The following is a 12,888-nucleotide window of genomic DNA, read 5'->3' as shown; positions in this document are numbered from 1 at the left end:
AGAGAGAGGGAAGGGCAACCCATAGTTTTGTTTTCTTCTTTACTCTTAAGTATCCTTCTTTCAAAGCCTTCTGAAGTCCTTATTGACTCATCAGTGAGCCAAAGGTAGAAAGTGTTAGAAGCGGTGCATATAAAAACAGGTGAGTTCTGCCTGCTCTGTCACCTGCCACTGCTGCCTGAACCTGAGTAGTTCACTGCACGGTGAAGACAGATTCCAGATGCCAGGAACTCGTGCCTCCAATCTCAGACGCTATGTCCAGCAAAGGCTCCGTGGTTCTGGCCTGCAGTGGCAGCCTGGACACCTCTTGCATCCTCCTGTGGCTGAAAGAACAAGGCTATGACATCATTGCCTACCTGGTCAACATAAGCCAGAAGGAAGACTTCGAGGAAGCCAGGAAGAACTGAAGTTTGGGGCTAAAAAGGTGTTCATTGAGGATGTCAGCAGGGAGTTTGTGGAGGAGTTCATCTGGCTGGCCATCCAGTCCAGCTCACTGTATGAGGACCGCTACCTTCTGGGCACCTCTCTCGCCAGGCCCTGCATCACCTGCAAACAAATGGAAATCACCCAGTGGAAGGGGGGCAAGTATGTGTCCCACAGCACCACGGGAAAGGGGAACAATCAGGTCCGGTTTGAGCTCATCTGCTACTTCGCTGCTCCCTGGAGGATGCCCGAATTCTACAAACGGGTCAAGGGCTACAATAACCTGATGGAATATGCAAAGCAACATGGGATTCCCATCTCAGTCACTCCCCAGAGCCCGTGGAGCATGGACGAGAACCTCATGCACATCAGCTACCAGGCTGGAATCCCGGAGAACCCCAAGAACCAAGGACCTCCAGGTCTCTACACGAAGACCCAGGACCCGGCCAAAGCCCCCAATACTCCTGACATTCTCGAGATCGAGTTCAAAAAAGGGGTCCCCGTGAAGGTGTCCAACGTCAAGGATGGCACCACCCACCAGACCTCCTTGGAGCTCTTTATGTACCTGAATGAAGTCACAGGCAAGCAGGGTGTGGGCCATATTGACATCGTGGAGAACTGCTTCATTGAAATGAAGTCCCGAGGTATCCACCAGGCCCCAGCAGGCACCATCCTTTACCACGCTCATTTAGACACCAAGGCCTTCACCATGGACTGGGAAGTGCGCAAAATCAAACAAGGCCTGGGCTTGAAATTTGCTGAGCTGGTGTATACCGGTTTCTGGCACAGCCCTGAGTGTGAATTTGTCCGCCACTGCATCACCCAGTCCCAGGAGCAAGTGGAAGGTAAAGTGCAGGTGTCCGTCCTCGAGGTCCAGGTGTACATCCTTGGCCAGGAGTCCCCACTGTCTCTGTACAACGAGGAGCCAGTCGTCATGAACGTGCAGTGTGATTATGAGCCAGTTGATGCCACTGGGTTCATCAACATCAGTTGAAGGAATCCTCAGGCTGAAGGAATATCATCATCTCCAGAGCAAGGTCACTGCCAGATAGCCCCCTGTACAACGAGGATCTGGGGCCTCTTCAATTTGCCGATTCCCCAAGTACAGGAGCTAATTGTTGTGATAATTTGTAATTGTGACTTGTACTCCTCGGCTGGCAGCGTAGTGGGGCTGCCAGGCCCCAGCTTTGTTCCCTGGTCCCCCTAAAGCCTGCAAACGTTGTCATCGAAGGGAAGGGTGGGGGGCAGCTGTGGTGGGGAGCTATAAAATAACAATTAAAAGATTTTTTTTAAAAAGCCTGTAAGTTCCTTTTATACAGTGTTTTCCCTGTTCTGGTAAGAACCTGAAACTCAAATGCATTTGTGAACTACAAAATATAAACTGTGTTATTTTGGCAATTTTATATAAAAGGTAGCTTTTATATTTGTATTTAATAATGGCCTTGTACATTATAACAATTAATGTCAAAATTTGAAGTTTAAAGTTTTCTTTACTTAGAAAGATAGTAAATTGCAAATAAAAAACACCATGGCAAGTTGAAAACAAGCTTTTTACATAGAATGAAGGAAAAAACTTTATATTTTGGTACTTTTAGGATTATTGCTTTTTGAATAAAGGACTCTGAATTTTCATCTTGCTCTGGACTCCGTGAATGATGTAGTCAGCCCTAGTCAGAAGATGTTTTTTTGTTTTTGTTTTTTTTTGAGACAGAGTCTCGCTCTGTCGCCCGGACTGGAGTGCAGTGGCCAGATCTCAGCTCACTGCAAGCTCCGCCTCCCGGGTTTACACCATTCTCCTGCCTCAGCCTCTAGAGTAGCTGGGACTACAGGCGCCCGCCACCTCGCCCAGCTAGTTTTTTGTATTTTTAGTAGAGACGGGGTTTCACCGTGTTAGCCAGGGTGGTCTCGATCTCCTGACCTCGTGATCCGCCCGTCTCGGCCTCCCAAAGTGCTGGGATTACAGGCTTGAGCCACCGCGCCCGGCCGTCAGAAGATGTTTTGCTGGGAGAATCAACAGGACTTTGTGATTCACTGTAAGAAACAATGTAGCAGTCAGGTAGTATGTTTTATGCTTCCAACACCACAGCAATAGCACAACTTGCAACAGCTTAACTTAAGCCTCTGTTTAAAGTAAATAGCTCAATTTTACTGTATGTTCTTTTTTTAAAAAATTGAGGTAGAATACACGTAATATAAAATTTACCCTCTTAACAATCTTTAAGTGTACAGTTCAGTAATGTTAAGTATATTCACATTGTTGTGCAAGCAATCTCTAAAACATTTTCATCTTGCAAAAATTCTCTATCCATTAAACAAAAACTGCCCATTTCACCACTCTTCCCAGCCCCTGGCAACCACCATTCTACTTTCTATTTCTAGGAGTTTTACTATTCTGGATAGCTCATATAAGTGGAATTATGTAGTATATCTCTTTTTGTGGCTTATTTCACTTAGCATAATGTTATCAAGGTTCATCCATCTTGTAGCATGGACCTTTTTTAAGGCTAAATGATATTCCGCTATGTATATATACTACAATCGGGTTCTTCATTCATATGTCAGTGCTCCCAGCTTAATAAACTCAATATACTCACCTGTAATTACCATCAAAACTTGCCTCAATTGCTTCTGACTTTCTACAAGAAATTTAAGGTGATTTACAGAAACTCCAATAAAATGTAGTAAGTGAAGGATTCAAGACAAATGGAAAATGTGTATAACAAAACAGTAAAGCCAGGATCCAGTGAAAATTTGGCTGAAAAGGTTTTCTAAAAGTAATGTATCCACAAAGTGGCTAGATTGACCCAGAACTACTAACTACTAATTCTCACTGAGGGTGTCCCTAAATTTCTTTTCTCTTTTTTTTTTTTTTTTTTTTTTTGATGGAGTCTCTCTCTGTTGCCCAGGCTGGAGTACAGTGGTGCAATCTTGGCTCACTGCAACCTCCACCTCCCAGGTTCAAAGGATCGTCTTGCCTCAGCTTCCCAAGTAGCTGGGACTACAGATATGTGCCACTACGGCCAGCTAATTTTTGTATTTTTAGTAGACAGGGTTTCACCATGTTGGCTAGGCTAGTCTCGAATGCTTAATCTCAGGTGATCTGCCTGCCTCAGCCTCCCAAAGAGCTGGGATTACAGGTGTGAGTCACTGCGCCCGGCTCAGTGTCCCTAATTTTTTAATGTCATTTTCCATCACATGTATAAAATGATAATAATTGCATGGCATACAGGAGTAATGAGGCTGCTCTCCATCCATGGGAACTGGCCCCAGACTGCACCCCCACACTCTGAGGACTGAAGGAACTGGCATCTCAGAGATATGACCTGATCCTAGCATGCCAGTGGCTGTCACTTATGGTGTGGGAAGCTATTACAGCTTACCCCCTTAGAGGGGCCTTGCTGTCACACCATTGTATATATTTCAATTGCCCATAAATGGCCCAAAATGTCATTTCAATCTCCAGCAAAGAAACTGTGGAGTAGTGGAAAGCACCCAGGCTTTGGAATTCAAAAGAGTGTAGGTGTTTCTGTTTCTGTCACTTACTAGCTATGTGACAAAGTACCAAACTAGATACATATCGAAGCAGCTCAATAGGAACTTTAGTTCCTATTTCATTCATCATTGATTCATTCATACAACATAATTATTGAGTATTTATTTTGTGCCAAGCACTACCAGGTTTGGGAGACATGCCTGCTAAGCTGAAGTCTATTAGAGAACTTCTGATCAGGATATTTGTGTTCTAACTCAGGTGGTATAACAGCACCTATGTGACTTTGAGTGAATCATTTCAACTTCCTGGGCCATCATATTAGTCAGTTTTCACTAAGTTAAGTTATAAAACAAGCAACCCAGGCTGGGCGCGGTGACTCACGCCTGTAATCCCAGCACTTTGGGAGGCTCAGGTGGGTGGATCACGAGGTCAGGAAATCGAGACCGTCCTGGCTAACACGGTGAAATCCCGTCTCTATTAAAAATACAAAAAATTAGCCTGGCGTGGTGGCGGGCGCCTGTAGTCCCAGCTACTCCGGAGGCTGAGGCAGGAGAATGGCCTGAACCTGGGAGGCGGAGCTTGCAGTCAGCCAAGATTGTGCCACTGCACTGCAGCCTGGGCGACAGAGCGAGACTCCATCTCGGAGAAATAAATAAATAAATAAAAATTGAAAAATAAATAAATAAATAAAACAAGCAACCCTAATGTCTCAAAAAGTTAGAAAAGCATTTATTTCTTGGTCATATTATATAAAGGATGAGGACTGGTTGTAGCTTTTCTTTATACCAAAATCCACACTGAAGGTGAGCACACAGGATATGCTCTTCTCCTGGTGGAGGACTCAAATAAGAGAACCCAGCCAAGCTACACAATTGCGTCTAAAGTTTCTGCTCTGAAGGAAATGCCATATCCACCCATGTTCTGTTGGCCAAGCTTATGGGCAATGGGGTAGGGAAGCATGGTGAGGGTGAGAAGAAACAAATAATTATGAAGAAAGAGTACAATCTACCACTGTCTTTGTTTTCCTATTTATAAAGTGAAGATGTTGCGCTAGATTTCTCTATTGCCTTTCAGCTCTCTACTTGGTAATTCTGTGATTTAATAGAGAAGAGAGAAGTATCATTGTTAATTATTGCTACCCTTTGAAGGAGCTGAGTCACACTCCCATACTCCACATTAAACACAAAACATTTTGGACAAAGACTTTATATTATCTGATAAGCCCAATTACTCTTTTTGTTTTGTTTTGGTTTTGAGATGGAGTCTTGCTCGTGTCCCGAAAGCTGGAGTACAGTGTCATGATCTTGGCTCACTGCAACCTCTGCATCCCAGGTTCAAGCAATTCTGCCTCAGCCTCCTGAGTAGCTGAGATTACAGGCGCCTGCCACCACGTCGGGCTAATTTTTGTATTTTTAGTAGGGGTGTGGTTTCACCATGTTGGCCAGGCTGGTCAAGACCAGACCTCAAGTGATCCGCCTGCCTCAGCCTCCCAAAGTGCTAGGATTACAGGCATGAGCCACCGTGCCTGACTGAGCCCAATTACTCTTTTGCAGGGAAACACAGGTACAAAAGTAATTTTGCTAAACATTACTCTGAAACTGTTTTTCCACTTCGATCCTTAGGTCTTTATGAACTTCACTATTCCCAAACAAGCTTTCAAAGATAACATATGTGTCCTAAGAACTGCAAGGGCCCTGAGTTTGTCTAAATAAAATACAAGAATCCAGTGCAATTTTAATTTTCAGTTTAAAAGAACCAACTCCAGAGTGAATTGTTAATAAGGTATAACAATGTGTGTGTGTGTGTGTGTGTGTTTTAACAATTAACCTTCCCAAATCCAGTGCTTATAAATATAGTGTTTTGTTTTTGTTTTTTGTTTTTTTTTTTCTTGAGATGGAGTCTCACTCTAGTCTGTCGCCCAGGCTGCAGTGCAGTGGTGCAAACTCGGCTCACTGCAACCTCCGCCCTCCACCTTAAAGTGATTCTCCTGCCTCAGCCTCCTGAGTAGCTGGGATTATGGGTGCCTGCCACTGCGTCCTGCTAATTTTTGTATTTTTAGTAGAGTCGGGGTTTCACCATCTTGGCCAGGCTGGTCTTGAACTCCTGACCTTGTGATCCACCCTCCTCGGCCTCCCAAAGTGCTGGGAGTACAGGTGTGAGCCACTGTTCCCAGCCTGCAAATATAATTTTTAATTTACTGTCAGTCTGAGAAAAAGGCTGGGATAAGATAATCCTCCTCAAATAGTCACTAGCCTTACCAAATTCTGTGTTGTGGGCCTTGCATCAGCCTTCAAATGTTTGATGCTTCCTTTTTTTTTTTTTGAGATAGAGTTTTGCTGTTGTTGCCCAGGCTGGGGTGCAGTGGCGCTGTCTTGACTCACCACAAACTCCGCCTCCCGGATTCAAGTGATTCGCCTGCCTCAGCCTCCTGAGTAGCTGGGATTACAGGTGTGTGCCACCACACCTGGCTAATTTTGTATTTTTAGTAGAGACGAGATTTCTCCATGTTGGTCAGGCTGGTCTTGAACTCCACACCTCAGGTGATCCACTCGCCTTGGCTTCCCAAAGTGCTGGGATTACAGGCATGAGCCACCGTGCCCGGCCCAAATGTAAGTTCTAAACATCCAAGCTTCTATAGGCTCATTAATGACCAGTCTCATGAATCTTGTACTGAACTAGAAGCAGAAAAAGGATTTCCATTATACTGTTACAAATGGCTACAAATATGGAGGACCCATTATGTGGCAAGTATTATACTGTGGTTCTATATGTGTGGTCTTTGCTCTCACCATATTCCTGTAGAGTGAGTATTACTCCAGTTTTCCAGATGAGGAAACCAAAGTGTCTAGAGGTTCAATCATTTGTCTACATACCAAATAATGGAGCATATTTTAAACTAAGGCTGCAATGTATATGTTCTCCTTCTTGTTGAAGAAGGTCCCCATCCTGCTGAAGAAGAAAACCTGAAACTTCTTTTACTACCTCTATCTGCCAGGAAGATGGAAGGCTAAAGAGCTCTTTCTCTTCCTTAGATTTTGATCATCACTGATTTCCTCCCTGGAATAGGAGATGTCGTTATACTCTGAAATTTGTATATGCACGATATGGATATAGGGAATATAAAATATATGTACTGTGTAAAGGACATGGGTGCCTTGTTTTGTGTGCTTAGGATGACATTTGATTAAACAGGTGAAATGCAACCATTTTCGTATATGAAATAGCATCCCCCTTTAAGACAACAGCCTTCTCTGAAGCTTCTCTTGAAGCTCTCCTTGGATTATTTTTATTCTGACTTGACAGGAGCTACTGGCTACACACTCAGTGGGTAGGGATGAGAGCCCCAGACTCCAGTCCTGAGTGCTAGAGTATGCTGAGGATTATACAGTCTTCTTGAGGTTGGAGTGAACTGAGAACTCTACAGAAGAAAATAGCTTTTCCTTCTGGCTAATAGATGAAAAGAGTCACCCCATCACATCAAAGGTACCCATGTTCATCTGCCTACAGTGAGGCTGTGGCCATCCATCTGCGATGTCACCAACTTGGCAGCTCAGCCAGCCACATCTGGAAAAGTTAAGTGCGCTGCAGAATTAACACATGTTGGGGAATGTCCTCAGCACAGCGTACTGACAACAGGCTAACAAAATTTCTCCCTCTATTTGCATCAAACCTAATAAGTTACTTAAAAGTTAAAGATTCAAGGGTTAGATAAGTTATTGAAGAGACTCTGCATGTATTACAGCCAAAAGTGATTCTTTGAAAAGTAAAACATGACAGGCCCAGAAGGGTTAATGAGATCCATAAAAAGGGTGACCAGTTCATGGGAAGCCAAGAAGGGATCTGTGAAGAACAAGTGTGTGCACCCTAAGAGGACAGAGGCTTTAGGTATCCCTCTTGGCCAGCACCTAACACACCACACAACTCTCCGTCTATCTTATCATAGTCTGAAATCCTTCTGGAGAACTGAGCATGTGCACTTTCTGAATGACAGCCCATGTACCCTAAAAAGTTATCGTAGCTCCTCTCATCACCCCGCATTGTTTCAGTTTTCTATGTCTAAATTCCCAGAAAACCCCTCAAATCAGGATCCATGCTTTAAGGCTTTATATATGTATTTGTTTTTGTAGATTTGACAGTCTTGAGCATGGTGCCACATGAAAGACACCATGTAGTAAACTCCACTTGTTCCAATTTGGCATCAGATATGACAGCCCGGTACAAGGACAATGGAAGTAGAAAGATAATCCTGCAGTAGCTCTGACCTTGTTTTTCTATAAGGTCCTCAGCTAAGGGAAGGATTCTCTTTTATTCTAAAGGCTTCTCAAATGTTGTTCTTTCTGTTCATCCATCCATAAGCACTTTCTATTAATTTAAAAAGATAAGCTTTCTCCATGGAACCCCAAAGTTCCCAGCACACCCTTCCTGATATGTCTTCTTGGGAATTTTGGAAAAGAAAAGGAAGTTTATGGCTGGGGAAGGGGTGTACAAAAGAAATTCCTTTGCCTTTCTAAAAAGTCTTCTGACTGTGGGGGCAGCTCCACGGTGCATTTAGCTCTCAGGTTCCTCTTTGATCCTTGCTCAATCTCTGATTTCCCCGTGCTCTTTTCAACTGCTCTGTGTTTCTTTTCAGGAAAGAGTCATTTGGAGAACCTTTGCCATGGTGTACTTCACCCTCCACAGGGAGTTGGTAAGGCAAGGAACTTTGTCAGAGGTGAAAGTTCAATTTAGGGATTGGCTGTTGACTCTAATTCGAGAGAGAGAGGTCTGGTAAAACAAAACAAAACAAAACAAAACAAAACAAAAACCAGTAAGACAAGACTTTCCCTTTTTCACACATGGACTGAGAGAAGACTCTTTTTAGGAAAGCTCAATTTGATCAACTTTCTTTTTCTAAGGAATTGTGGTTGAATCTAGCTACCTAATGGAAGGAATGACTGAACAAATGCTAAGTGAGGCCCACGTGAGTGGTTAAGTGGCAGAAGTAGAATTCAACTCTAGATCTCCTAATCCAGTTCCCTGGTAGTTCTGCATTATTTGGCATGGCCAGTGGGCTGTGTGTGGTTCCCTAGGGCCATACCACAGTACGTACCACAGCTGAAATAGATAAGCTCGGCCAGGAGGGGTGGCTCATGCCTGTAATCTTAGCACTTTGGGAGGCCAAGGTGGGCAGTTCACCTGAGGTCAGGAGTTCAAGACCAGCCTGGCCAACATGGTGAAAGCCCATGTCTACTAAAAATATAAAAAATTAGTCAGGCATGGTAGTGTGCACCTGTAATCACAGCTGCTCGGGAGGCTGAGACAGGAGAATCACTTGAACCCAGGAGGCGGAGGTTGCAGTGAGCCGAGATCGCGCCACTGCACTCTAGCCTGGGTGACAGCGCAAGTGAGACTCTGTCTCAAAAAAAAAAAAAAAAAAAAAAAGATGAGCTCATGGAGGTCTGAGTAGCTCCCCTTTCTATACCTATGTTTAATCTAAGGACATGATTTTATTTGAAGAAAGAGTTTCGTAGTGAAATAAAGATTGCCTTGTCTATGCCATGTGACCTCCGATTTTAGGAAGATTCTACTAAGATAAACTCTGGAAACCATTCTCAGGTAGGTCTGTGTGCACTAGTATCCTTACTAGAGACCTGGTCTGGTTCTTTTTGTCCAAAAAGCCATATCGGAATAAAGAGCGTTTACCTTTGGGCCACTGATTCACACACATGTGAATCAATGCCCCCCTGAATGACTGAAGAAGTTCTAATTTGTCATTTTGCCATTTCTGACAATCACTGCTGAGATTTTAATATTTATTCTCTGTAAGAATGGCAGTGTGGTTCTGAGTGTGGGCTTTGGTCAGAAACCCTGGGTTTGCAGCTGGCTCTACCACTTACTATGTCACCTTAGGCAACTTAAAAAACAAATCAAAACAACAAAACAGAATAATATTTTTAAAAAATCTTTCTGTTTTTTAGGGGTGAAGATGAAGTGAGTTAACATATTTAAAGCACAGAGTAAGTGCTCCATATGTATTTGCTGTTATTGTTATTGTTGTTGTCATTATTATTTGAGGGACCCATGCAGAGGCCTTGCATCATTTCTGGCATCAAGTTCAAAATGGGCTCAGCCTCATCATCCAAAAGCTCTACATTCTTGGCTTAGGCCAGTAAGTTGTTGCTGTCATAGGTAATGATATTTAGAACAGAGCTGTACCCACAATAGCATAAGCCTGGTGGACTCAGTGTATGAGTGATTCACCTCTGGAAAAGAGTAAGCTGGCAACCAGCTCCCACTTCCCCAAAGTGGTGGTGGAGCTAACAATGGCAGCCAGAAGCACTGTTCTCTCACCAGCAGGCAACTGCAGTCATTCGATCTGCTGTAGTTGGCTCAACTAAAACTCACACTTCCAATTTTCACACTATCTGTAAACTTTAATTCGAAAGACTTTTCTATTTAATATCAAACAAGTGAGAAAAAAATCTCATCAGCTCATCAGTGCCGTGCCAGACTTTCATTGGGATATGGCAGCAACTGGAACTCAGCTGTGCAGAGACCTCAGTAGGATTTCTCAAATGGCTGAGTGGAGAGCAATCCATCAGCTTACTGAAATCTCACATGCCATTTGGTTTAAATATTAAGGTTCCTTTGAGGTTAAGTATTAGAACCAGAAGGGAGGCAGGATTACAGTCTGTTAGCCTGGGCTCCACATGCTGCAATTGTCACAAATATACCTCTTTTCAGCAAGAGGGGTCACTGCCAGCCCCAACTCCACTTACCAATCAGGCCTGGACTTCCACATCCCCATCAACCTGTCCCTGAGATTCAACCCATAGTACAGACTGATAAACAGTCCAATAGGCCGGGCGCGGTGGCTCAAGCCTGTAATCCCAGCACTTTGGGAGGCTGAGACGGGCGGATCACAAGGTCAGGAGATCGAGACCATCCTGGCTACTGGCTAACACCGTGAAACCCCGTCTCTACTAAAAAATACAAAAAACTAGCCGGGCGAGGTGGCGGGCGCCTGTAGTCCCAGCTACTCGGGAGGCTGAGGCAGGAGAATGGCGTAAACCCGGGAGGCGGAGCTTGCAGTGAGCTGAGATCTGGCCACTGCACTCCAGCCTGGGCGATAGAGTGAGACTCCGTCTCAAAAAAAAAAAAAAAAAAAAAAAAAAAAAAAAAAAAAAAAACAGTCCAATAGAAATATAATGTGAGCCACCACTGGGAAGCACATGTCATTTTAAATTTTCTAGTAGCCACAGTGCAAAAGAGTAAAAAGAAACAGGTGAAATAAATTTTAATAATATATTTTATTTAACGCAACATATCCAACATAGCTCCATTTTATCATGTTACCAATATAAAAATTAAAACTGAGATATTTCACATTTTTCGTGCTAAGTCTTTGCAATCTGATGTGTGTTTTATATGCACACACAACTTTGTTGGGGCTAGCCACCTTTCCAGTGTTTAATAGTTACTATATTGGACAGAGCAGGGCTAGGCTGTGGACTAGATTAATTCCACACATTGCACTACATCTCGAAGCAGCAGGCCAGTGGTGAAAACACCCAGCTGAGTCTGAGGAAGGGTCTTGAGAGGCTGAGAAGAATTGAGAGGACCCTGTGAAACAGAATCTGTCACCACAGCTCCTTTTGAAGTTCATTTGTTTGCAATAACTTTTATAAACATCATTGCCCCCTCCCCTTTGTTTAACAGTTTGGGGACCCTATTTATCTCTGATGGAGAAGCGTATTATTTTCTCAGCTGCAAATCATGTTAATTGGCCAGTAGATAGATAGGAATGTGGAGTAAACACCCCTAATACATTTAATGCTTTTAATGACTTTTCCAGCCCCATACTGTAGATATTGTATGGAAGTGGGAGAGGAAGTCCCCTCTTCCTGCTTAGGATGACAAGCCCCTGTCTACTGCAAGGAGGTGGTGGGGTCATGAATGCATTCTAATGTGAATGCATTTCAAAATTTGAAGAATCGCTTGTTCTTTGCTTTTATCTGACACTCAGATAACTTGGATGATTTGGCCAGAGTAACCGCGAAAATGCAAGTTATCAGGAGTCTTCGAGACAAGATAAGGATGGAAGGTTGTTGTAGTGCATAGTGGCATTTGGTTAAAGCATTAATTTCTTCTCAGGAGAGTCACTCTGCCAGTTGCTTTTCCTTCTGTAACACTGCCAGTCTTTCAGCTCTCAGGTCACTGGTGGCCTGATCAATTCCAAGGGACGATAAAAGGTCTTTCTTTTCCAAAGTGGGAGAAGATGGGTTGTGAAGAAGAAGGAAAGGCAAAGGGGAAAAACGCCGACCCAATCTCTGGCAAACCAATTGTAGGAACAAATACCTATGTGAGTTGAAGATCTAGAAATTGGTTTCCATAAAACTCTCCTGTCTTGTGCCCACTGGAACATCTTCCTAAAACACAAGGGTAGGTATAACATAGTTTCATGTCTGTTGGCTTAGAGCATACTATAATCTTCTCCATTGAGTCATAAACTGTTTTTCTTCAGAGTCCTCAGTATGACCCTGTTCCTCTTCCTCAGATCCAAATCCTCATTCCAGTTCCAGAAGGGTTTTTCCAAAGGGCAACACAGCAGTAGGGCACACAGAGCTGCAAGACTACAGAAGACCTGCACACTCCAACTCCCAGGCAATGCTCAACCGCAACTTCAGGAAGAACACAGCTGTCTCGGGTTGAGTTTATTAGCACCTAGAAAAAACAAATTTCCCTATTCTGAATTCTCCTTCATAATTGTTCACCCTCTTCTGCCTTTTGCTGCCCACAAACAATTAAAAATAGTGATGGTCAGAATTGCCTGGGGAGCCTGTTAAAATACAGACTCCTAAGGCCTCCTATTCACAGAGATTCTGATTCAGTACATCTAGGAGCATGGCCCAGGAATCTGCACTAAGAGTATTTCAGGCTTTTTTTTTTTTTTTTTTTTGCCAGTCGTCTAGAAACCACGCCCTTGGAAGCCTTGC

At 43.6% G+C, this 12,888-nt stretch overlaps 1 pseudogene; it reads left to right on the top strand.

Moving 5' to 3' along the window:
* Positions 1-251: 251 nt before the first annotated feature.
* LOC104672472 lies at positions 252-1,472 on the top strand (annotated as a pseudogene).
* Positions 1,473-12,888: the final 11,416 nt, after the last annotated feature.

Source organism: Rhinopithecus roxellana, chromosome 3 (genome assembly GCF_007565055.1).
Source record: "Rhinopithecus roxellana isolate Shanxi Qingling chromosome 3, ASM756505v1, whole genome shotgun sequence".
Classification (NCBI taxonomy): domain Eukaryota; kingdom Metazoa; phylum Chordata; class Mammalia; order Primates; family Cercopithecidae; genus Rhinopithecus; species Rhinopithecus roxellana.
This window is presented reverse-complemented; position numbering and strand designations above follow the sequence as displayed.